This window comes from Canis lupus, chromosome 7 (assembly GCF_048164855.1).
Source record: "Canis lupus baileyi chromosome 7, mCanLup2.hap1, whole genome shotgun sequence".
In the NCBI taxonomy this organism is placed as follows: Eukaryota; Metazoa; Chordata; class Mammalia; order Carnivora; family Canidae; genus Canis; species Canis lupus.
In genome coordinates, this window is record NC_132844.1 from 13,590,316 (window position 1) to 13,613,072 (window position 22,757).

General features: G+C 36.9%; 1 protein-coding gene and 1 long non-coding RNA gene across 6 annotated transcripts in view; one reads left to right on the forward strand and one right to left on the reverse strand.

The window, feature by feature from the left end:
* GRIK2 (glutamate ionotropic receptor kainate type subunit 2) overlaps positions 1-22,757 on the reverse strand; it is a 1,079,206-nt gene that overhangs the window by 1,035,058 nt on the left and 21,391 nt on the right. For 2 of the 5 annotated variants that reach the window (XM_072831956.1, XM_072831954.1), the window contains exons 3-4: positions 1,827-1,869; positions 205-258 (exon numbers count right to left, since the gene is read on the reverse strand). The exons of 2 other annotated variants lie outside the window; for them this stretch is intronic. The gene's annotated coding sequence lies outside the window, so the exon portion shown is untranslated. The remainder of the gene's footprint in view (positions 1-204; positions 259-1,826; positions 1,870-22,757) is intronic. One more of the 5 variants, XM_072831957.1, reaches the window with a different exon arrangement.
* LOC140636586 (uncharacterized) overlaps positions 1-22,757 on the forward strand; it is a 32,297-nt gene that overhangs the window by 3,300 nt on the left and 6,240 nt on the right. The window contains exon 2 of the long non-coding RNA XR_012033797.1: positions 1,047-1,193. This is a non-coding gene — a long non-coding RNA (uncharacterized lncRNA). The remainder of the gene's footprint in view (positions 1-1,046; positions 1,194-22,757) is intronic.

Sequence of the window (22,757 nt, forward strand, 5' to 3'; positions counted from 1 at the left end):
GTTAGAAGTGAAGCCTTTAGAACCTAGAAAAGACACGGAATAGATTACCCCTAGAGCTTCCAGCCCTGCTGACATCTTCATATAACCCTGTAGGACCCCTTTTAGACTTCTGACCTCCAGAACTGTAAGATAATAAATGTATATTGTTTTAAGCCGTTAATGGTAATCTGTCATAGCAGCAATAGGAAAGCAATACATACTTACTTTTGGAAGACTGTCTCTTCTCTCCACTTGTAAAACAGGATTCTCAAAGCTTTACTGAGGATTGGGGGAGGTAGAGCAGGGAGTTTGCATTTCAGAATAATGAACGCTTGAGACATCTCTGCTTTTTTTTTTTAATTTTTTTTTTATTTATGATAGTCACACAGAGAGAGAGAGAGAGAGGCAGAGACACAGGCAGAGGAAGAAGCAGGCTCCAGGCACCGGGAGCCCGACATGGGATTTGATCCTGGGTCTCTAGGATCGCGCCCTGGGCCAAAGGCAGGCGCCAAACCGCTGCGCCACCCAGGGATCCCCATCTCTGCTTTTAAAAATGTTCATCTACACTTTTTTCTCTTTCTCACTGTTGTGCTCTTTTCCCCTCAAATTCTTGTTTATAATAAATAGAAGTTAAACTTTTTCCTTTGTTTGGCTTCTGATAATCCATCCTCTTAGGATCTCATTTCCATGTCAGGTGATTGTATCAAACCATTTCCTCAATAAAAATTAAAAGAACTCTGATACCAGCTGTTAACAGTTTTTTGTATCCAACTGTATAAAGAATAATCTGAATTCAACATGTAAATTTTAGTCACAAATGTGATTATTTATAGATTCTTTCTTTTTCCTGCTGAAGGTCCATGGAATTGCCTTTGAATTTCCTCTCAGAAAGAGGTTACTAGATCCAAACTTAGCAGGGCATTATTATTTTTATTTGCTTTCCTTTAGCAGTAATAGTTTACATAAAATTATATGCAACATCACCAAATCATATGCAATTCTCTGTGGTTGATGGCATTTATTTTTAAAATGTCCATATTTTTTTCTCTGCTTTGTTTTTCTCGTAGCCTGAAATAGAGGGATCTCTGAAATAACATTATGACCTGATAGAAGTTTTCAGAGGAGGAGCTATACCAGATCCAAGCAATTACATTGGATTATATCAACCAACAGTTCTGGAAATACAGACTGCTAGAAAGTCAACAACACAGCAGGTGGCCAAAAATCAAGCACAAATTTTGACAAAGGAGTACTAGGAATACTATAGGATACTATTATTAATCCAATTTCTTGTCCTTATTTCCTAACGCATTAGAAAGTTAATAGTAAAGTCACTGAATGGGGTCAATATGAGTCAGGTTTAAGCTGCCTGGAGTTTTTATTTTCTTTTGTATTTAGAAGAAAACTATGTAATTGGTTTGACAGGAAGAAATCAAAACTGTTAACTGTTCCATAACAGAATTGATTTCATAAATGTCCTTTATGAAGAAAACTATAGCACATAAGCCAAAGTCTGCATTTGATTTTTATATTACTTGAGTGGGGACATCCTAAGTCCAGAAAACAGTTTCCTGTTATTTTCTGCTAGCATATGCCATTCAGAATGGAGTTCTATTTTTGACTTTAAAAGACTGGAATAGTTGAACCATAATTCATATTGCCTAATTAAGTCACCAAACTGTCAAAGGGCAAAGATAATATTTGATCATTTAAAATCCAATAGCTCAAATGAATAGACTGTGACACACACACACACTTACTATATATTTTTATTTCCAACTCATTGCTACCACAGTAGGCTTAAGTTACTCACAAAAAGCATTATTTTAGTCTTTTAGAATCCTTACCTGAAAAACTAGTGTATCTCAACTCTCCACCAAATCCTCACATCTAAATTCAATGGACAGAGATTATTATTAAAAGAAAAGGAAAGCCAGTAGCAGATAATATTCAATAGACATATCACAATAAACCAAACGTTCCCAAATGAGCACACCTCAATGTTACATATCATTTTTTTATGAAAATATGTTACATAGTATGTCCCAGCCTCAGTTATATTGCCCTCTACTGGCACTCTCTACTGGAGTAATTACTCTTGCAACTGCTAACAACTTTTTGTTAGTATAAGCTGCTCTCACAAAGTTTTGTTGTTATGTTTTTGTTTTGTTTTTGTCTTTTACTCTAATGTCTCCTATATTTTCCTCTGATAGAGAAGCAGATATCACCAAATATAATTCCAAGTGTATTGCTGAGAAGCGTTCTACTATACTACATTCCATAATTTATTCATTCCTCTTTTGATAAGCATTTGAGCAGTTTCTAGGTTTTAGTTACTGCAAATAATATTGTAATCAACACTTGCATACAGGTCTTTGTGTGGACACCCGTTTTAATTTCTTTTGGTAAACATAGATAAAATGGTTGGATCATATGAAAGGTTAGGTTTAATTTTGTAAGAATTGTCAAGCTTCTGCCAAAAGTGGTTGTACCATCTTATATTCCCATTAACAGTGTATGAGAATACCATTTCCCAAACATCTTCCTCAAAATAAATCATTTAAATTTTAGCCATTCTAGTAGATATGTAGTGGTTTTAATTTACATCTCCCTTTTCACTAATGATGTTGAACATTTTTCATGTGCCTCTGTCATTTGTAAATCTTCTTTAATTAAGTGTCTGTTCAAATATCTTTGCTCATTTTTGTAGGTGGTTGTCTGTGGGTCATACTATCAAGTTTTGAAAGTTCTTTTATATTCTGTCTATAGGTCATTTAGCCAATATATGTCATTTGCAAATATTTTCTACATAGTTTATAGCTGGTCTTTCATTTTCCAAATAGTTCCTCTTGCAGGGCAAAATGGGTTAATTTTGATGAAGTCCAGTTTGTTATTTTGTTAGTAGATGGTGCTTTTGCTGTCATATTCAAGAAAGCATCCTGTAACCCAAAGTTTCCTTCTATGCTCTCCTGCATAAGTTGAGAAAATCATGGATTTTTCTTATTTAGTTTTTTAATGTGGTGAATTACACTGATTGATTTTCAAATATTAAATCAATTTTGTATTTCTGAAATAAACTCCACTTGATCACGATGTATTGTTCTTTTCACATATTTTTATTGTATTCACAAATACTTTTCTTTAAAGTTTTTCATCCACATTTATGAGGAATAGCTATCTGTAGTTTTATTTTTCTGGTAATGTCTTAGTATCAAAGAAATATTTGCCTCATAAAATGAATTGGGATGAGGTCCCTCCTGTTTAGTTTTCTGGAAGAATTTGCAGAGAATTGGTAATATTTCTTCTTTAAATGTTTGGAGGAATTTCAGTGATGGCTTTTGAGACCAAAGTTTTCATTGTAGGATGGTTGTTAACTGTAAATTCAATTTTTTAAGATAAAAATCTTATTCTACTTATTTATTTTTTCCTTATTGAGTTTGGTGGTGTGTGTCTTTGAAAGAATTTGTTCATTTCACCAAGTTTTATGATTTATTGGCACAATGTTGTTCTTAATTGTTAAAAACTGTCAAAGATTAGAGATCTTATACTACTTGCAAGCTAACAAGTTAGCCTGCCAGTGTTGATATAGATACAGATATAGTTATAAATATAGATACAGATACAGATATCTAGACAGAAGAAACAAGATTTTTAGGATAAGAGAAACCTTTTATTACTTACAGCAAAATAGTTAGAGCAACATTTAGTACCAGTTCCCTCAGCCCCTGTCTCTGTGTAGCAACATGAATAAAAGTCAGATATTTCTTGCACAGGCAGCGAGGGTACATCACAGGAGAGGAGACTCAAAATTATGAGACTTGGAGTTTATACAGGTGCTGCTGGCACATATGATTATGGAGAGAAAGAGGGAGTTTTATTCTGAAATGTAAACAGATCCCTTCCAAAGAAGAAAGGGAAGCTCTTTGTCTTTATTATTTTAGAATATAAGCAAATATCTCCAGGGGAGATAAGTCTCTACATCTCTGGCTTCCAAGATCTTTGTTATTCAAACATGCCCCCTTGGTCTGAAGCTCTGAACCATGCAGACACATGAAAATATTTATAGAGAACTGTATACACCAAATATTTCATATTAAAATCCTGTCTTCAGGGGAGGCCATCCCTAAATCCATTTGGTTATTATATCAAGAGGTGATATCATGAGACTACTGTTATCCAGAGGATACCTAGATCTCCTCCTCTAATTTGATGAGAGGAACCAATTCAGGGATACATAATCATTTTATCTTGTGGTTCTTCAATCCGTAGGGTATTGTCACCATTTTTATGTTCTCAAGTGGGCCTCCATATCTACTTTCCAGTCAGAAGAAGAGAATATATGAAAGGCCTGACTTCTTTCTCAAAGGATGGCAGTAGCCAGCCTCCAAAATAACCCCTAGTGAGTTCCATCTCCCAGTTTCCATGCCCTATTGTAATACTTTTCCTTGTTGAAGAGAGCTGACTCGTGTAACTGATATGATATTGTGGCAATGATGACATACAACTTTTGAGGCCATGTCACAGAAGATATCATGGCTTCTGCCTTGCTTTCTTGGGTCATTTGCTTTGGGGAAAGCCATCTGCCATGTTATAGGGATACTCAAATGGTCACTTATAGGGTTCCATGTGGTGAGGAACTGAGGTATCCTGCCAAAAGGCCATGTGAGTGAATCATCTTAGAAGTGAAATCTCCAGCCCTTGTCAACCCTTCAGATGACTACAACTCCCACTGCAATCCTGACTGCAACCTCATGAATGGCTCTGTATGATGTAGAACCATACAGTTAAATCAATCCAGAATTCAAATCTTAGAAACTATATGAAGTAAGAAATAGGTGATACTGTGATTTTAATAAGAAATATATATATTTGGTCTTCACCCACTGTTCATGGCACAAAGCTACTAAAATCCTTGTAATTTCCTATGTAAGAGTCATAAAAGCATATTTTCTTATAATATTTGGTCTTTTGTCCTCAGTTCCTGAAATAGATTCAAAGTAATAATAGTGAATTCAGAGTCTTCTGTTATTTATTTATATAACAAGCCTCTTTCAGTTGTACATGAGCTTATATTAACAAGGTGACTTTTGGAAAGCTCTTAAATAACCTAAGGAAGAGGACTGGTTGCCAGGGTAACTAACCACGTCAATAGAGGATTGAGGTTGAAAGTTCCTCAATCTCCAAGGAGGAGAAAGGCACTAGAGATTGAGTTCAACCACCAATGACCAATGATTTAATCAGTTATGTCTAGGTAATGAAGCCTCCATAAAACATAAAAGGACAGCATTTGGATTGCTTCCAAATTGGTGAATATGTGAAGGTGCTGGGAGAGTGGCATTTCCAGAGAAGGAATGGCAGCTCTGCATCCCTTCCCACATTACTTTACCCTATGCATTTCTTCCATAGGACTGTTTCTGAGTTATATCCTTTTATAATAACCCAGTAATCTAGTAAGCACATTATTATACTGAGTTCTGTGAGCTGCTCTAGCAAGTTAATCAGGTCAAAGGAGGGGATTGTGGAAACTTCCAATCTATAGAAGGTTGATTACAAGCACAAGTAACAACCTAGATTTGCAACTTGAATCTGAAGTGGAGAGAGAGAAACAATCTTCCAGAACTAAACCCTTTGTCTATATGATGTGATAGTATCTACAAGTAGATACTGTCAGAATTAAGTTAAATTATAGGGCACTTAGCTTGTGACAGAGTGAAATAGCGTAGAATACTGGGGGGGGGGGGGGGGCAGAGGAGACACACAGTAATGCGTGTTTTTCCCTAACAAAATGTTTATTACTCTTTTGGGTTATACAGCAAGAGCTAATCAAAATAATAGAGTACATTATTTCCACTCACATTTCATTGGTGAGAATTTAGCTCCTTTGACCACATAACCAAGAGAGTCAAGGAAATGTAGTCTATCCATATATCCAATAAGAAAGGGAGAACAGCTTTTAGTGGAGAGCTGGCATTCTCTGCAAAACACATTCTAATATCTGGACATTATCTGATCTGTATCTCAGTTTCTACAACTATATTGTGGAAACTCAAATGCTAGTAACAATTAGCTATTTCTTCCATAATTGATCTGGGTTAAATACACTTTCACAAAAGAATTGAGGCCAGGAGAGAGGATTAAATTCTACTAGTATGATATCAGCATGGTACACAAATGGATGTGGAAGGAACAGTTCATAGAACATATGTATAAGGGGGTGGGTACTAGGTAGACAATTCCACAGGAAAACACTACATTTCTCAATAAATATCTACGGAATAAATGAATAATTAAATTGGATTTCTCTACAAAAGAATATTTAAATTATAAAACTTAATGGGCATGAGATAGATGTACCTATCATGACATGGAAAGAGGTCATGATAGGTCACTGAATAATATACAGTGATAAAGCAGATTATAGAGTAGTCTGTATAAAATGGTTCAACTTATTAAAGAAATAAATATGAATAAATTTATATGCATGAAAAAGTTTTATTTTAAAAAAAGTACCTCAAACTGTTAGTAATAGTTGTCTCTGAAGACATTCACTTTCTCTTTATATATTTTGTTGAAATTTTTTTTGCTATCTACTTTACATACACTGCACTATTTAAATTGTTTATAATAAATATATATTATTTTTAGAGAGATATGTAATACAAAACAAAAAAAAAGCAGTACAAATAAATATATTATTTGGGGAAAAAAACCTCTCTCTCTAAAATGCTTCACTAATCTGTTTTTTTCTCTTTATGGCATGCTACTACTTTCTTAGTACAGTCCTCTGTCATTTATTATCTTGACCAGAATTCAACAAACTATTTCTGTTAAGGGTCATATAGTAAATACTTTATGCTTCTAGGCAATATGGTCTTTTTCACAACTCCTCAATTCTGCTGTTGTAGCTAGAAAGCAACTATAGATAGTACCTAAACTAATAGGTATGGCTATGTTCCAATAAAACTTTATTTACTAAAACAAGTAGCAGGCCAACCTATGGGCATAGTTTGCTGTCCAAACACATAGACTTCAGAAATTGCTAAATTCTCTCTTTGACTCCAATCCCTTATACCATCCTCTGCCATATTTTGCACTATCTCTATATATGTCATGTAATTTCTTCACATCCTACGTTTTTGTTTAATTTTCATTTTCCTGGAAAAGTCTTAGATTTCTGGTGACCTCAGATCATTTTTTAAGACCAAAAATAGCCTTCACAGCCCTAATCAATAAAACTGACTGCTTTGCTCCAGTGCCTTCACAGTCTTTGTACATAGATTGATATATGTCACCCTGTATTTTGACAATTTCCATCTGTGCCTCCCAGTCAGACATAGCATACCAAGAGGTCAGAGGCTCTGCTTTTGAATTCCTGGAATTTAACATAAGACAAAGCAGAGAGCAGGGATTCAGAAATGTTTGCTGTGTGAATAAAGAGAGAGAGGGACAGGTATCTGTTTGACCTCCTAGGCTTTCAAATTAGGTGCAGAAAATTGCTCCTCCCAGAAGTATTTTTTCCCTTCACAATCCAAACAATCAATACTTGGCAGCTTGGATCTTTCTTTTTTTCTTCCTTCTCATATTTCTGCATGATTTAAAGCCTAAAGCAAGTAAGACCATATAGCTAATATCAACTTTTTGATTCTAATTTGTTATCTGATCCAAAACAACACTCTAAGCACTAACAAGTAACATCATTCAGGGGATGGTTCATCTTTACCTTGTTGTCCTAGTTACAAGGATTTTCCCCAACCCAGGTTCACTATATGGTGAGACACCTGATTATGAGTAGTATATTTTTGAAAGGCTAAAAAATATTTAGTGCATATGTGAATGACTCCCTAGGGCACAGCCTACAAGTTTGGAATGTGTCCCAGGTAGGCTTGGGCTTTATTCAGAGCTTATACATAAGAAAAATCTTACCTCAGATACAATAAACTATCCAAAAGCCCATTATATTATTCAATTTAATCTCCAGTCCTCTAGATGGCTATTACCACCATTTTGTTAAGGAAGGGAAACTGAGGCTCACGGTTGATAAGTATCTGACCCAGTGTCAATAGTGAACAAGTGGATAGAGCTGCATCTCAAACTCAGCCCTTCAGATTTTAAATTGTATGTTCCTTCTTCATACATGACTTATCCTCAGCTTCCCTTTATTCTTAACGTTTATACAAAAACACTTTGCATATAATTTAAAATGAGTTATTGTACTATCCAATCCAGTGCTAGAGCTTTTCCAGCTGACTTTCTGCTAAATAACAAACCACTGTTAAAAGGGGTTTTAGGGATCCCTGGGTGGCACAGCGGTTTGGCGCCTGCCTTTGGCCCAGGGCGCGATCCTGGAGACCCGGGATCGAATCCCACGTCGGGCTCCTGGTGCATGGAGCCTGCTTCTCCCTCTGCCTGTATCTCTGCGCCTCTTTCTCTCTCTGTGACTATCATAAATAAATAAAAATAAAAAAAAAATTTAAAAAAAATAAAAAAATAAAAGGGGTTTTATGTTTGCCTGTTGAATATTTTTAAGGGTTTAAAATTGACAAGACAGTTTTAAGAACTACTATATACCGAATTTTGTTGAGTTGTCCCCAGATTCTGAGTGGCAGTGAAATGGACTAGTCTGAGAAGATCTGCATATAAAGGCTATGTAAACATCCATCCATAGGCGAGGCAGGTTGGGGGACCGGACTTCAGTGGACCAACATGGTCAGAGAAGGTTAATGTCAGTTACAATGATAGGAAATTCAACAATAGATTGTTTCCAGTGTGCTCATCTCCTTATATATGTCTCTCTAGCTCCCCCCCACCCCTTGCTCCTCTTTCTTTTCTCCTTGCTTCTCACTGCTCAAAGTCTTTATGTGGCCAAAATATGTTTTGGAGTATTTTCCTTAATTATTAAATGTTTTATTTTTCTTGTCCTGAATATTTAAAATAATTGAGTATTTTATATTGTACTAATATATAGTCAGTAGCCCTCTGTAGAGTTCCTAACACTGCTTTAACCAACTTTTTTATTCACTGGACTAAAAATTGCAATTAATCAAAACTGCACAAATTGGATTCAGGTTTTTCAAAAAAAAAATCTCTATACTACAAAAAAATTAAGATCATACATGGTTCCTAAGTATTCGCAATTGATAAAACAGTTGTTTTGCATTCACTTGATGACATATTATGCACTAATTAAAATATTTAAAAATCATTTTAAATTTTTAAAAAATCTTTCAAAAACTTAAAATCTGCGCCCTTGACTACAACCAGGTAAAATTTTTGTAATTTTTTTTTAATTTTTGTAATTTTAAATGTTAAGAGAATATAGAAAAACAACAACAGCAACAAAACCATAGTTCATAGATAGGCAGAAAGAAAGTCAAATGGTGAATTATATTTTATTTTTTGGTACTATGTTACTTGGGAGTTTAATTATGTTTCTTAAAATGAAATGTATATCCCTCACCTATACTTCTTTTTTTTAAGATTTTATTTATTTATTCATGAGAGACACAGACAGGAGAGAGAGACAGAGACAGAGAGGTAGAGACACAGGCAGAGGGAGAAGCAGGCTCCATGCAGGGAGCCTGACATGGGACTTGATCCAGGGGCTCCAGGATCATAACCTGCCTGGGCTCAAGGCAGCACTAAACCTCTAAGCCACCCAGGCTGCCCCTCACCTATACTTCTTGAGATTAGTGCACAAGCTCATCTAATATAATCTGTTTCAGAGTCATTACTGTAAAAATGTTCAGCTATTCCACTATAATACTTTTAAAATTAAGCATTTCAAAGAATCTGTCTTTGAGAAATGAAGCTATAATTTCATGTATCTAAAGAAAAACAAAAACAAAAAAAAATAGTCTTTCCATGATATACATGAAAGGAAGGCATCACTCAATATATAGTTAGATTAGAATACTATATTTCAGGGAAATCTCTATCTATGACCTCCTAGTCAGCTCTGGTCTGCAACTCTAAACTTCTTCATTCTCCCAGAAGAACCAGTTTCATTTGGAATTCAGAATTTGTCTCTAATCTTCAGTTTTCCTGCCAACAACACCAAAAGACTAACTTTTTGCCCTTCTGCTTTCTGATATGTCATTTTTGGCTTTTAATTCAAATGCACTTAAATCCTCCACAAAATTAAATTCTGACTATGCATTCACTTACCACTTATTCCTTAAAAGTAGTTTTCTTTCCTATGACTTTATAGCAGCAGGTTGATAAAAGCCTGCTTACATGTGCAACTTTATTAAATTAATACACATTCAATGAAAACATTCAGATATGATTATTTTACTATTCATAATATGTAATTTATTTCCTTTGAGAAATCATTCATTCTTCTAATAAATAACTTCAATAAAACACAATGGCATAAGATTGAATACATGGATAGATTTTTTTCATTATGAGGAAATATAAATGCTTATTAAAAATACAGACTTTTCCCATAAGAAATTCTGAAGCATCAGTTCTAAAAAGATGAAGTAAAAGGCGTTTTTATAATAGTATTAAAATTTGTGGCAGCTTAAACTGAAATAAGATTCTGGTATGAAAATGTTTACTTTTTATTGTTGATAACTTCAGATTCATTGCCACTATATTGTTTTGGCTGCTAGCTATGACCTAGTTTTCATTTGTTTTTATGCTCTATTTATTTATTTTTTAATCCTATGACAAAATACTGAATGTTTTAAATAGCATCAAAGATTTTTATATTGACTATACTAGAAAAAAAATCTTAGTATTAATGGATATAAATTTGGAGTGCTGACTCTGAGGCAGAAACATGCTTGGCAAATTCAAGGAGACAGGATGATTGCAGAAAAGAGAGGAAGGATGGGTGCCTAGAGAAGGTAAGGCCAAAGAGATAACCAAGGGGGAAGGCACAGGGCTATGGAGAGGTCTTTAGATTTTATTATACATGTAATGGGAAGCCATTGTAGGTCTATCAGCAGGACAGTGATATGATCTTATTTATGTTTTCAAAGGCTCATATTGGCTGCTGTGAGACTACAGGATGTACAAGGTTGTTTTGCACCGGGGTGTAAGAAGTCGTTTGATTCTGGATATAGAAACCTACTGATTATACCCTTTACCAAGTTCAGTATAGCGCTGGTTCCCCTCTAGTACAAAGTCTGGTATTATATTTAGTTGTCATGTCTATTTTGGCTCCTTTATTTTTTTTTTAGATTTATTTTTTATTGGTGTTCAATTTACTAACATACAGAATAACCCCCAGTGCTCGTCACCCATTTACTCCCACCCCCCACCCTCCTCCCCTTCTACCACCCCTAGTTCGTTTCCCAGAGTTAGCAGTCTTTACGTTCTGTCTCCCTTTCTGATATTTCCCACATATTTCTTCTCTCTTCCCTTATATTCCCTTTCACTATTATTTATATTCCCCAAATGAATGAGAACATATGTTTGTCCTTCTCCGACTGACTTACTTCATTCAGCATAATACCCTCCAGTTCCATCCACGTTGAAGCAAATGGTGGGTATTTGTCATTTCTATAGCTGAGTAATATTCCATTGTAAACATAGATCACATCTTCTTTATCCATTCATCTTTCGTTGGACACCGAGGCTCCTTCCACAGTTTGGCTATCATGGTCATTACTGCTATAAACATCGGGGTGCAGGTGTCCCGGCGTTTCATTGAATTTGTATCTTTGGGGTAAATCCCCAACAGTGCAATTGCTGGGTCGTAGGGCAGGTATATTTTTAACTCTTTGAGGAACCTCCACACAGTTTTCCAGAGTGGCTGCACCAGTTCACATTCCCACCAACAGTGTAAGAGGGTTCCCTTTTCTCCGCATCCTCTCCAACATTTGTTGTTTCCTGCCTTGTTAATTTGCCCCATTCTCACTGGTGTGAGGTGGTATCTCATTGTGGTTTTGATTTGTATTTCCCTGATGGCAAGTGATGCAGAGCATTTTCTCATATGCATGTTGGCCATGTCTATGTCTTCCTCTGTGAGATTTCTCTTCATGTCTTTTTTTTGGCTCCTTTAATATGAAACATTTTCACAAACGTTCTTTTCTTTCATGGATATATTTTAATGTAGAAACAACTGATAGAACTGAACATTTATACAGATAGATTTGATGTGGACTCTTGCGGGGAGGTGAGGATGACTCCAAGACTTCTGGCTTCAGAGACTGAATGGATCTCATTTATTGTGGTAACTAATGCTGCAGAGATGGCGGGCGGGGGGAGAGGTGGGAGGAATAGAAACCTCTAGGGAGGTGCCTTTTATGAAAGAGACTTCTAGTACTCATCCATATTTACTCTTCTGGACACATGGAGAATTACACTTCCCCACCACGGAGAGCCATATGAAACTATGTGAGCGGTTCTGGCTAACAGGTTGGAAGCTGAAATGATAGTATCACGTCCCAGGAGAAGCATTCTCTTACCCAGTCTCAATGTTTAAGGAGGCTGCGTATTTCAGGTAATGCAACTGCAGGATGGTGGAGGCTCCATCAGTTAGCTATGCAGACTGATGGGGAACAGTCATCCTAGAGAATGGTTCATTCCCACAGCAGACTTTGCATGACCAAATAAACATTTGTTATGTCAGTTTACTGAAATTTTGGGATTTATTACTACCTAGCCTATCTTGACTAGGTTGCCATTAGACTTACAAGTGAAATGGTAAGTAGATATTTGGATATAAAATCCTGGAATTGGGGTCACATTCTGTGAATGTTTGGGAATCACCAACCTATAAATGATAGAGGCATGAGATCCTCCATGTAATGAGTATAGCTATAGATAATTGATTGGAAATTGATTGATACGATACACTTATATACCCATACATATATAATAACCTGCTACTATAGACAATCAATCCGGTAAAAGGCATCTAACCTAAGACAGCTATCCAAAGTCTTTCTGCAGGATTTTGAAGACTGGAACTAAAAGAGTCAGTCTCTCTTGGATGGTGCGAGTCAGAGATTATTATTTATGAGGGTCGAGAACTGTCAGAAGTCATATTCCTAGCTATGTTTAAAAAAAAAAACTTGCAGCAACAGGAGAGAACAAAGTGGAAGTAGAGGAAAAAAGAGAGAAGAGAATTTCAACAACTTTCAATTCCTTGGTTGTCACTGTTCTTCTGGCCCTTTGTTTCATGTCTTTTGGATGATTTGATCATTTAAGAATGCCACTAATTACAAGAGCCAATAACCATAAGTGTCCTAATCTAGTTTGAACTAGATTTCCATAACTTATAACCCAAGGAATGCTGGAGAGTAAATGGTTATTACCAAATTAACAAAATATTTGTTTTGTTTAACTTTTAATAAACCCTTAACTTAAGAAAAAAAAACTTCATGGTGGGATACCTGGCTACCTCAGTTGGTAGAGTGTGTGACTCTTGAGCTCAGGGTTGTGAGTTCAAGCCTCATGTTGAAACAACACCAACAAAAACAATTTATGGTATCTCTTACTTTTAAAAAGCCATCATTTACTTCCTATCCTTTCCCACATTGAGGATCCCATTCTACTTATCTATTGGTGCATACCAAACCATTCCAACACGGTAGTTTAAAATAGCAATCAGTTGTTTTGCTCATCTATCTGCAATTTGGGCAAGGCTCTATGGGGAAGGCTCACCTCTGGTGCACATTTTGTCAGCTGGGAGACCTGACCAAGGAGGGGTGATAAGTTGGTGCTGGCTGTCAGCTAGAAGCTTAACAGGGCTGAGGTTTTGTTTTGTTTTGTTTTGTTTTTCCAAATGGGTCTCTCAGTGTGACCACAGAATCTTCACAGATCAGACTGGATCCCAAGGACAAGCATATCAAGAGACAGCCTAACCTCAGAAGTCACACAGTATCACTTCTTCCACACTGTACCAGTCATACTAGTTAAAATAATCATAAAGTCTTAACCAAATTCAGTGGGAAAATATATAGATGCCACCTTTTTATGTGGGAGTGGCTAGGTTTCAGAATAGAAAATTTAATCTACCACAGATGCTTAATGGTTTATAAAATACTAAGACTAGTGTATGTAAACCACAGACATACGTGTTTTAGTTCCATATGAAAAATGTTTACTCATTTATTTACTCAATTATCAATTTATCTATTTATAAAATAAAAACTTACAAAGATTCCAGGTGCTTTGCTAGATGCTGGAACAGGGCCAAAAGTCAGCCATTATATATTTATTACATTCTACTATTTATTTACAGCCATTAATCATTCTTATTGGGTCTGTGTCTATTCAGATGTCTTGGTATCCAGATTGCCAACTATTTTGAATATCATCCCTTTGCTTGGGGGAATAGGAAGGAAGACAGAAATCTTCCAGGAAAACACAGGCTAAGGAAGGAGATTATGGTCTGGTGTACTGCTACAAACACTGCTAATCTTATGCTGGATTCCTTAGAAGTAGAATCTGAGACAGAGATTCTGGTGAAAGTAATTTATTTAGGAAGTGCTCTCAGAAAGGGAGGAAGGGAATCAGGAGAGGGCAGGGAATGGAAGCTAAGTATGTGGTGTTGGCTGGAGACTCACATTAGCCTGGTCCCAAAAGGAGCTCTGGAATATGACTTGTAGCACACAACGGGGCCAATCTTGAGACAAAGAGGCCATATTGTAGTACACAAGTAGCCACTGGCCATAACTGGTGTGTGTAGATGTGTGCGGAGGCAGGTAAGCTAGGGGTGGGGGAGACACTAGGTATAACTTCTCAAGTGTGGCAATTCCACTTAAGCAGAAAGAATTGTCAAAAAATGCAGTTGCTAAGCCCTCAGCATCCAAAACTACCAGCAGCTGGGGATGGATACACCTATCCAAGACAGAAGTTCTTTTATATATATATTTTTTCAAGTTTTTATCTAAATTCTAATTAACACACAGTATTAGTTTCAGGTGCAGAATTTAGTGATTCATATTTACATACAAAACCAAGTGCTCCTAACAAGTGCCCTCCTTAGACCCATCACTCATTTAACCCATCCTCCCACCCCTACCTCCCCTTTAGCAACCCTGTTTTTTCTCTATAGTTAAGAGTCTGTTTCTTGATTTGCCTCTCTATTTTCCCATGTTAATCTATTCTGTTTCTTAAATTCCACATATGAATGAAACCATATGATATTTCTTTTTCTCTGACTGACTGACTTCGCTTAGCATAATACTCTCTAGCTCCATCCACATCGTTGCAAATGGCAAGATTTCATTCTTTTTAATGGGGAGTAATATTCAATATACATATATATATAGTATGTGCCCATCTTTATTCATACATCAGTCCGTGAACATTTGGGTTCTTTTGATTGTTTGGCTATTGTTGATAATGTTGCTATAAATATTAGGGTACATAAGCCCCTTCAAATAAGTGTTTTTGTATCCTTTGGGTAAATATCTAGTAGTGCAATTGCTGGGTCATAGAGTAGTTCTATTTTTAACTTTTTGCAGGAACTTCATACTGTTTTCCAGAGTGGCTGCACCAATTTGCATTCCCACCAATGGTCTAGGGGGGTTCCCCTTTCTCCACATCTTCACCAACATCTGCTGTTTCCTGTGTTGTTAATTTTAGCTATTCTGACAGGTGTGCGATGATATCTCACCATGTTTTGATTTGTATTTCTCTGATGATAAGTGATGTTGAACATCTTTTCATGTATCTGTTAACCATCTGTATGTCTTCTTTGGAAAAATGTCTGTTCATGTCTTCTGCCCATTTCTTAACTCGATTGTCTATTTTGTGAGTGTGAGTTTTATAAGTTCTTTATAGATTTTGGATACTAAGCCTTTATCAGACATGCCATTTGTAAAAGTCTTTTCCCATTCTGTAGGCGGCCTTTTAGTTTTGTCATTTCCTTCACTGTGCAAGGTTTTTAAATCTTAACGAAGTCCCAATAGTTCATTTTTGCTTCTCTTTCCCTTGCCTCCAGCGACATGCCTAGTAAGTTGCTGCAGGGAGGTCAAAGAGGTTGCTGCCTGTGTTCTCCTCTAGGATTTTGATGGTTCCCTGTCTAACATTTAGGGCTTTCATCCATTTTTATTTTTGTGTATGGTGTAAGAAAGTGGTGTAGTTTCATTCTTCTGCATGTTGCTGCCCAGTTTTCCCAACACCATTCATTGAAGAAACTGTCTTTTTTTCCCATTGGATATTCTTTCCTCCTTTATTGAAGACTATTTAACCATATAGTTGTAGGTACATTTCTGGGTTTGTATTCTGTTCCATTGATCTGTGTGTGTGTTTTTGTGCCAATACCATATTTGTCTGGCTTTTGAATCAAGGTAATGTTGGTCTCATGGAATAAATGTGGAAATTTTTCTTCCATTTCTATTTTTTGCAACAGTTTAAGAATAGATATTAACTCTTCTTTAAATGGCTGGTAGAATTGCCCTGGGAAGCCAACTGGTCCTGGACTTTTGCTTGTTGGGAGATTTTTGATTACTGATTCAATATCTTTGCTAATTATTAGTTTGTTCAAATTCTCTATTTGTATTTCTGTGGTGTTGGTTGTGATCTTTCCTCTTTCATTTGTGATGTTATTTATTTGGGTCCTTTCTCTTTTCTTTTTGATAAGTATGCTTGGGGGTTTATCAATTTTATTAATTGTTTGAAAGAACCAACTCTTTGTTTCATTGATCTGTTCTGCTAGATTTTTTTGTTTCTTTATCATTGATTTCTGCTCTAACCTTTATTATTTCCCTTCTTCTGCTGGCTTTAGGTCTTTTTTGCTGTCCCTTTTCTAGCTCCTTTAGGTGTAAGGTTAGGTTGCTTGAGATTTTTTTTTTTTAATTTTTACTTATTTATGATAGTCACAGAGAGAGAGAGAGAGAGAGAGAGGCAGAGACACAGGCAGAGGGAGAAGCAGGCTCCATGCACCGGGAGCCCGATGTGGGATTCGATCCCGGGTCTCCAGGATCGCGCCCTGGGCCAAAGGCAGGCGCCAAACCGTTGTGCCACCCAGGGATCCCGTTATTTGAGATTTTTCTTGCCCTTTTTTTTTAAGATTTTATTTATTTATTTATGAGAGAGACACAGAGAGAGTCAGAGACATAGGCAGAGGGAGAAGTAGGCTCCCTACGGGGAGCCTGATGTGGGACTCAATCCCAGGCCCCAGGACCATGAACTTACCCAAAGGCAGATACCCCTTTTTCTTGCTTGTTGAGGAAGGCTTGTATTGCTATATATATACTTCTCTCTTATGACTGTTTCTGCTGCATCCCAAAGGTTTTGGACTGTCATGTTTTCATTTTCATTTGTTTCCATGTATTATTATTATTTTTTTTAGTTTCTTCTTTAATTTCCTGGTGATTCATTTATTCTTTAGGGGGATGTTCTTTAACTTCCATATATTTGTGGTCTTCCTAGTTTTGTTTTGTTTTTTTGTAGGGGGGTGACTAAGTTTCAAAGCATTTGGTCTGAAAATATGCATGATATGATATTAACCTTTTTGACTTATTGAGACCTGATTTATAAACTACTACATCATCCATAATGGAAATTTGTCTCATGTACACTTGAAAAGAATGTGTATTCTGCTGCTTTAGGATGAAATGGTTCTGAAAATACCTTTTAAATTGATCTGGTCCAGTGTGTTATTCAAATCTATTGTTTCCTTGTTGATTTTCTGCTTAGATGATCTGTCCAGGGCTGTAAATGAGGTATTAAGATCCTCTACTATTATTGTATTATTATCAATGAGTTCCATCATGTTTGGTATTAATTGTCTTATACATTTGGGAGCTCCCAAGTTGAGGGAATAAATATTTACAATTGTTAGATCTTCTTGTTGGACAAACTCCTTTATTGTGATACAGTGCCCTTCTTCATCTCTTATTATAGTCTTTGTTTTAAAATCTAGCTTATCTGATACAAGTATGGTTTCTTTTTTTTTTTTTTTACAAGTATGGTTTCTATGGCTTTCTTTTGACATTTGTTTTCATGATAAATATTTCTCCATCCCCTCACTTTAAATTTTCAAGTGTCTTTAGGTCTAAAATGAGTCTCTTGTAGGCAGTATACAGATGTGTGTTTTTGTTTGTTTGTTTTATTCATTCTGATACCCCATGTCTTTTGAATAGAGCTTTTAGTTCATTTATATTCAGACTGGGTATTGATAGATATGAGTTTAGTGCCATTTTATTATTTGTTTTGCTGTTGTTTCTGAAGATTTTCTCTGTTCCTTTCTAGTCTCTGTCACTTTTAGTTTTTCTTTACTACTCAATGAGTCCCCTTTAATATTTCTTGCAGAGTTGGTTTAGTGGTCATGAACTACTGTAGCTTTTGTTTGTCTGGGAAACTCTCAATCTCTCCTCACATTCTGAATGACAGCCTTGCTGGATAGAGTATTCTTGGCTGCAGATTTTTTCCCATTCAAGTTGAATATATTATGGCACTCTCTTCTGGCATGCCAAGTCTGTGGAAAAATCTGCTGCTAAACTTCTTTGTCTTCCCTTGTCAGTTAAGCACTTCTTTTGTCTTGCTGTTTTTAGGATTTTTTTCTTTATCTCTATATTTTGCAAACTTAACTATGATAAGTCTTGGTATTGGCCTGCTCTTTTAATTTTGATAGGAGTTCTCTGTGCATCCTCGATTTGGAAGTCTGTTTCTTTCTCCAGATTAGGGAAGTTTTTAGCTATAATTTCCTCAAGTAAACCTTCTGCACCCCCACCCTTTTCTCTTCTTTTTTCTGGGACTCCTATGATTCAAATGATATTACATTTCATGGAGTTACCGAATTCCCTATGCCTACTTTTGTGATCCAAGAGTTTGATTTCTCTCATTTGTTCAGCTTCATCATTTTTCATAATTTTATCTTCTATATCACTCATTCATTCCTCTTATTCTTCCATCCTTGTGGTCATTACATTCAGTCAGTTTTGAATCTGTTATTGCAGTTTTCATTTTGGCTTGACTGGTTTTAAGCTCTTTTTTCTCTATGGTGAGGGTATTCCTGATATCTCCTATGCTTTACTCAAGTCCAGCTAGTGTCCTTATGATTGTTGCTTTAAATTCTGGATTAGAGGGCCACCTGGGTGGTTCAGTCAGATCAAGCATCTGACTTTGGCTTGGTTCATGGTTCCGAGGTCCTAGGATGGAACCCCATGTCCAGCTCCCTGCTCAGCGGGGAGCCTGCTTCTCCTTCCTGCTCCCCACTTGTGCTCTCTCTCCCTCAAATACACAAATAAAATCTTTTAAAAAATTCTGGATAAGACATACACTTATATCTGTTTTGATCAGTTGCCTGGCTGTGACCTTTTCCTGTTTTTTCCAGGATAAATTAATCCATCTTGTCATTTTGTCTAGGTCTCTGTCTTCTTCTGTGTGTTAGGAAAGCCTGTTATGTCTCCTACTCCTGAGAGCAAAGGCTTTATGAAGAAGAGGTCATATAATGTCCAGGGCCTGGCACATCAGGAAGTGTCTCTGGTGTGTGCTGTGTGCACTTTGCTACTGTATTATGGCTTCACTACCCCTCAGGTCAATCCTTTGCAGAGTTTCTCTTTGCCTACAGTGGGAAGTGCTTAGACCGTGGCCAGAGTGTGGTGTGTTTTAACTAGGTGTGCTCTGGTCTGCTTGCTAAGACAGACCTGATACTTTTTGCCAAGAGCTGGAGCTCTGCAAAACTCTATGGTCAGTAGATATGGTGTGCGTAGGGGTTTTGTGCTGTTCTTCTTGGGGAGGGGCCCACAGTGCTAGTCATTAGTCACACTTGCTCTAGAAAAGCAGTACCAGCTGAGTTAGAGGGGTAGGGCTTGGCGTAAGCAGGCTAGGCAGCCAATGTTGGTGTTGCAGTGTTTACTGACATTAGTTCATGCTGAGGGGTGGGGCAGGGAAATGATGCCAGCCAGCTCCTTTGTCCCCAGACAGGGGAGTTCATACTAGTTGCTGTCAGGAAAAATCTCCTGGAAGAGTGAGTAATTTCCCCTTGTGCATCATAGATATCTTTCAGGTTACTGTTTTCAGTGTCCGTGTCCAAGTTGCTTGCCTGCCTGGACCAGCACAGTGCACTTTGGGCTCTATCCCAGACAGGCCAGCTGAGTTTTAAAACTCCAAACTTTAGGGATCTGCTGTGGGGTGGGATGGGGTGGGGAGGGATGACCTGTACTGGTCTTCTGGGGGAGGGTCTTGCCACACTGGGATTGATGCAGGTTTGACACAGAAGGGCCAATTGCACCACAGTGTGAAGTTTGGGGCCAGTGTCCAGCCACCTGTGATCCTCAGCAGGTGTCTCTGTACCTCTGCTGAAAGACAAGGGAAGGAAATGGTGCCTGCTGGCTCCTTTGTCCCTGGAGAGGTAATGCCACCTCTCTCAGATGTGCTCCGAGAAGGGGGAACCCTCTCTCCCAGTATGTCTAGGAGAGCCTCAGATCACACCATCTGCCCCTAGTTTACCTGCCTGCCTTCTCTGCAGGAAGACTGCAGCACCCTCAGGGCTCTATACAAACCACACCACAGACCTCTAAAACTCCACAGTCTTTTGAGTCCCACTGGTTGAAAAACTCATGAAAATTGGCCCCTCTCATTTTCCCAGTCAATGGCTTTGGGAAAGCCCCTGTGCACTTCTCTCTTTCTCATCTCTCTCTGTAACCAGGACTCTTTCCCCTCTGCAGCACCTGCAATCCATTTCTCCTCTAAACCATGTCTCCATACCACCTACTTTCCACAATGGGGCCCCCTCTCTTCCTCGAATTGTGCAGTTTATTCTGTCAATCCTCAGATTAATTTCTCAAGAAGGAAGTTCTGATTGGGGCACCAACATATTCACTACATCTCCTCTTGAATGTTTTACTAGAGATTGTATACCTCAACCTGATATCTGGGCAAAATTGAGAAGAGAATTTTACCAGCACTTAACTAGATACAGAGTAATGGAAAGTCTTACACATTGCCTGTTGACTACAACTCTCCTTGTTTGAAGGTGAGGGTAGAAAAAGTCAATATAGTGTTTATGAAGGGGGATTTCAGGAAAGAGGAAGAACATTAGATCGAACAAATATTAGATTACTGAAAATTTTTTATTATACACGCAAAGAACCCTGGGTGATTTTAAGTTTTATTGAGATAGATTTTATATATCATAAAATTCACTTATTGAAATAATTGAAATTTTTTATATTTCCTGACTTGTACAATTATCATATCTAATTTTAAAACATTTAAATCCTCATTAAGAGAAATCACATGCCCATATACAGTTATTTTCCATCTCTACCTCCTAACCCCAGCATTAGACAAGCATGTTATATCATATATCAGTGCTTCTTTCTTTTTTGTTGCTTTTTATTGCTGAAGAGTATTTTTTTTTAAATTTTTATTTATTTATGATAGTCACAGAGGGAGAGAGAGAGAGAGGCAGAGACACAGGCAGAGGGAGAAGCAGGCTCCATGCACCGGGAGCCCGATGTGGGATTCGATCCTGGGTCTCCAGGATCGCGCCCTAGGCCGAAGGCAGGCACCAAACCGCTGCGCCACCTAGGGATCCCTGCTGAAGAGTATTGTACTGTATTTTGTTTATCCAGTTCATGTGTACTTGTGTTGCTTCTATTTTTAACTATTGTGAATAATGTTAATATAAACATTCATGTACAAGTCTTCATATGGACATTTTCATTTTTCATTTCTCTTAGGTAGACTCCAAAAAGTAGAACTATTAGATCCTATGTTAAATCAATGCTTAGCTTCTTGAAGAATTGCCAAACTGTTTTACAAGGCAGCTGTACCATCTTTAATTCTCACCAACAGTGTATAAACGTTCCAATTTCTTCACATCTTCCAACACTTGTTATTATCTGACTTTTTTATTATGTCCATTCTAGTACATGAGAAACTAACTGTCATTTTGATTTGCATTTCCCTGAGAGCTAATATTACTGTTTTATGTACTTATTGGCCATTTGTGTATCTTCTTTGCAGAAATGTCTATTCAGGTCTTTGCCTATTTTTAATTGGATTATGTACCTTTTTATTATTGAGATGGAAGAATTTAACTATTCTGGACACAAGTCCCTCATTGGACACATGATTTGCAATTATGTTCTCTGTTTCTGTGGGATTTTTTTTTAATTTTCATTTTCTTGAGGATATCTTTTGAAACACAAAAGGTTTTTGTTTTTATTAAGTCCAATGTATCATTTTTTCTTTTATCAAAAGAAAACTTGTATTTTGCTATCACCTCTAAGAAATCATGAAGATTTTCCCCTATATTTTCTTTAGAAAGTTTTTTTTTTGCAAGTGCACGAGGGTTTTTTTTTTTTCAAGTGCACGAGGGTTTTTTTTTTCATTCTTCTGAAAGTTTTATAGCATTAGCTGTTACAGTTATGTCTGTGATCCACTTTAAATTATTTTTTAATTTTTTAAGTTATTTTGTTATGTATTATTTATTATTATTATTATTTTTAAGATACAGAGAGTGCACAATTCGGGGTGAGGGGCAGAAGAAAAGGGAGAGAAAGAATCTTAAGTAAATTCCACACCTAGCATGGAACCTAACATGGGGCTTGATCTCACAACGATGAGGGTATGACCTGAGCCAAAATCAAGAGTCAGACACTAAACCTACTGAGCCACCCAGGCACCCCTAAATTATTTTTTTGTGTGTGGTGTGGGATAGGAGTTCAAGGTCATCTTTGTACATGTGGATATTTAATTGTCCTACCACTATTTGTTGAAAAGACTCTTGCCCACTGAATTTTCTCAGCACTTTCATCAAGAAAACTGAGTGATTAAAAAAAAAAAGAAGAAAAGAAAAGAAAACTGAGTGATTTTAGAAAAGCATTTGACATCCTTGGTTTGACAAGTCCCTGACC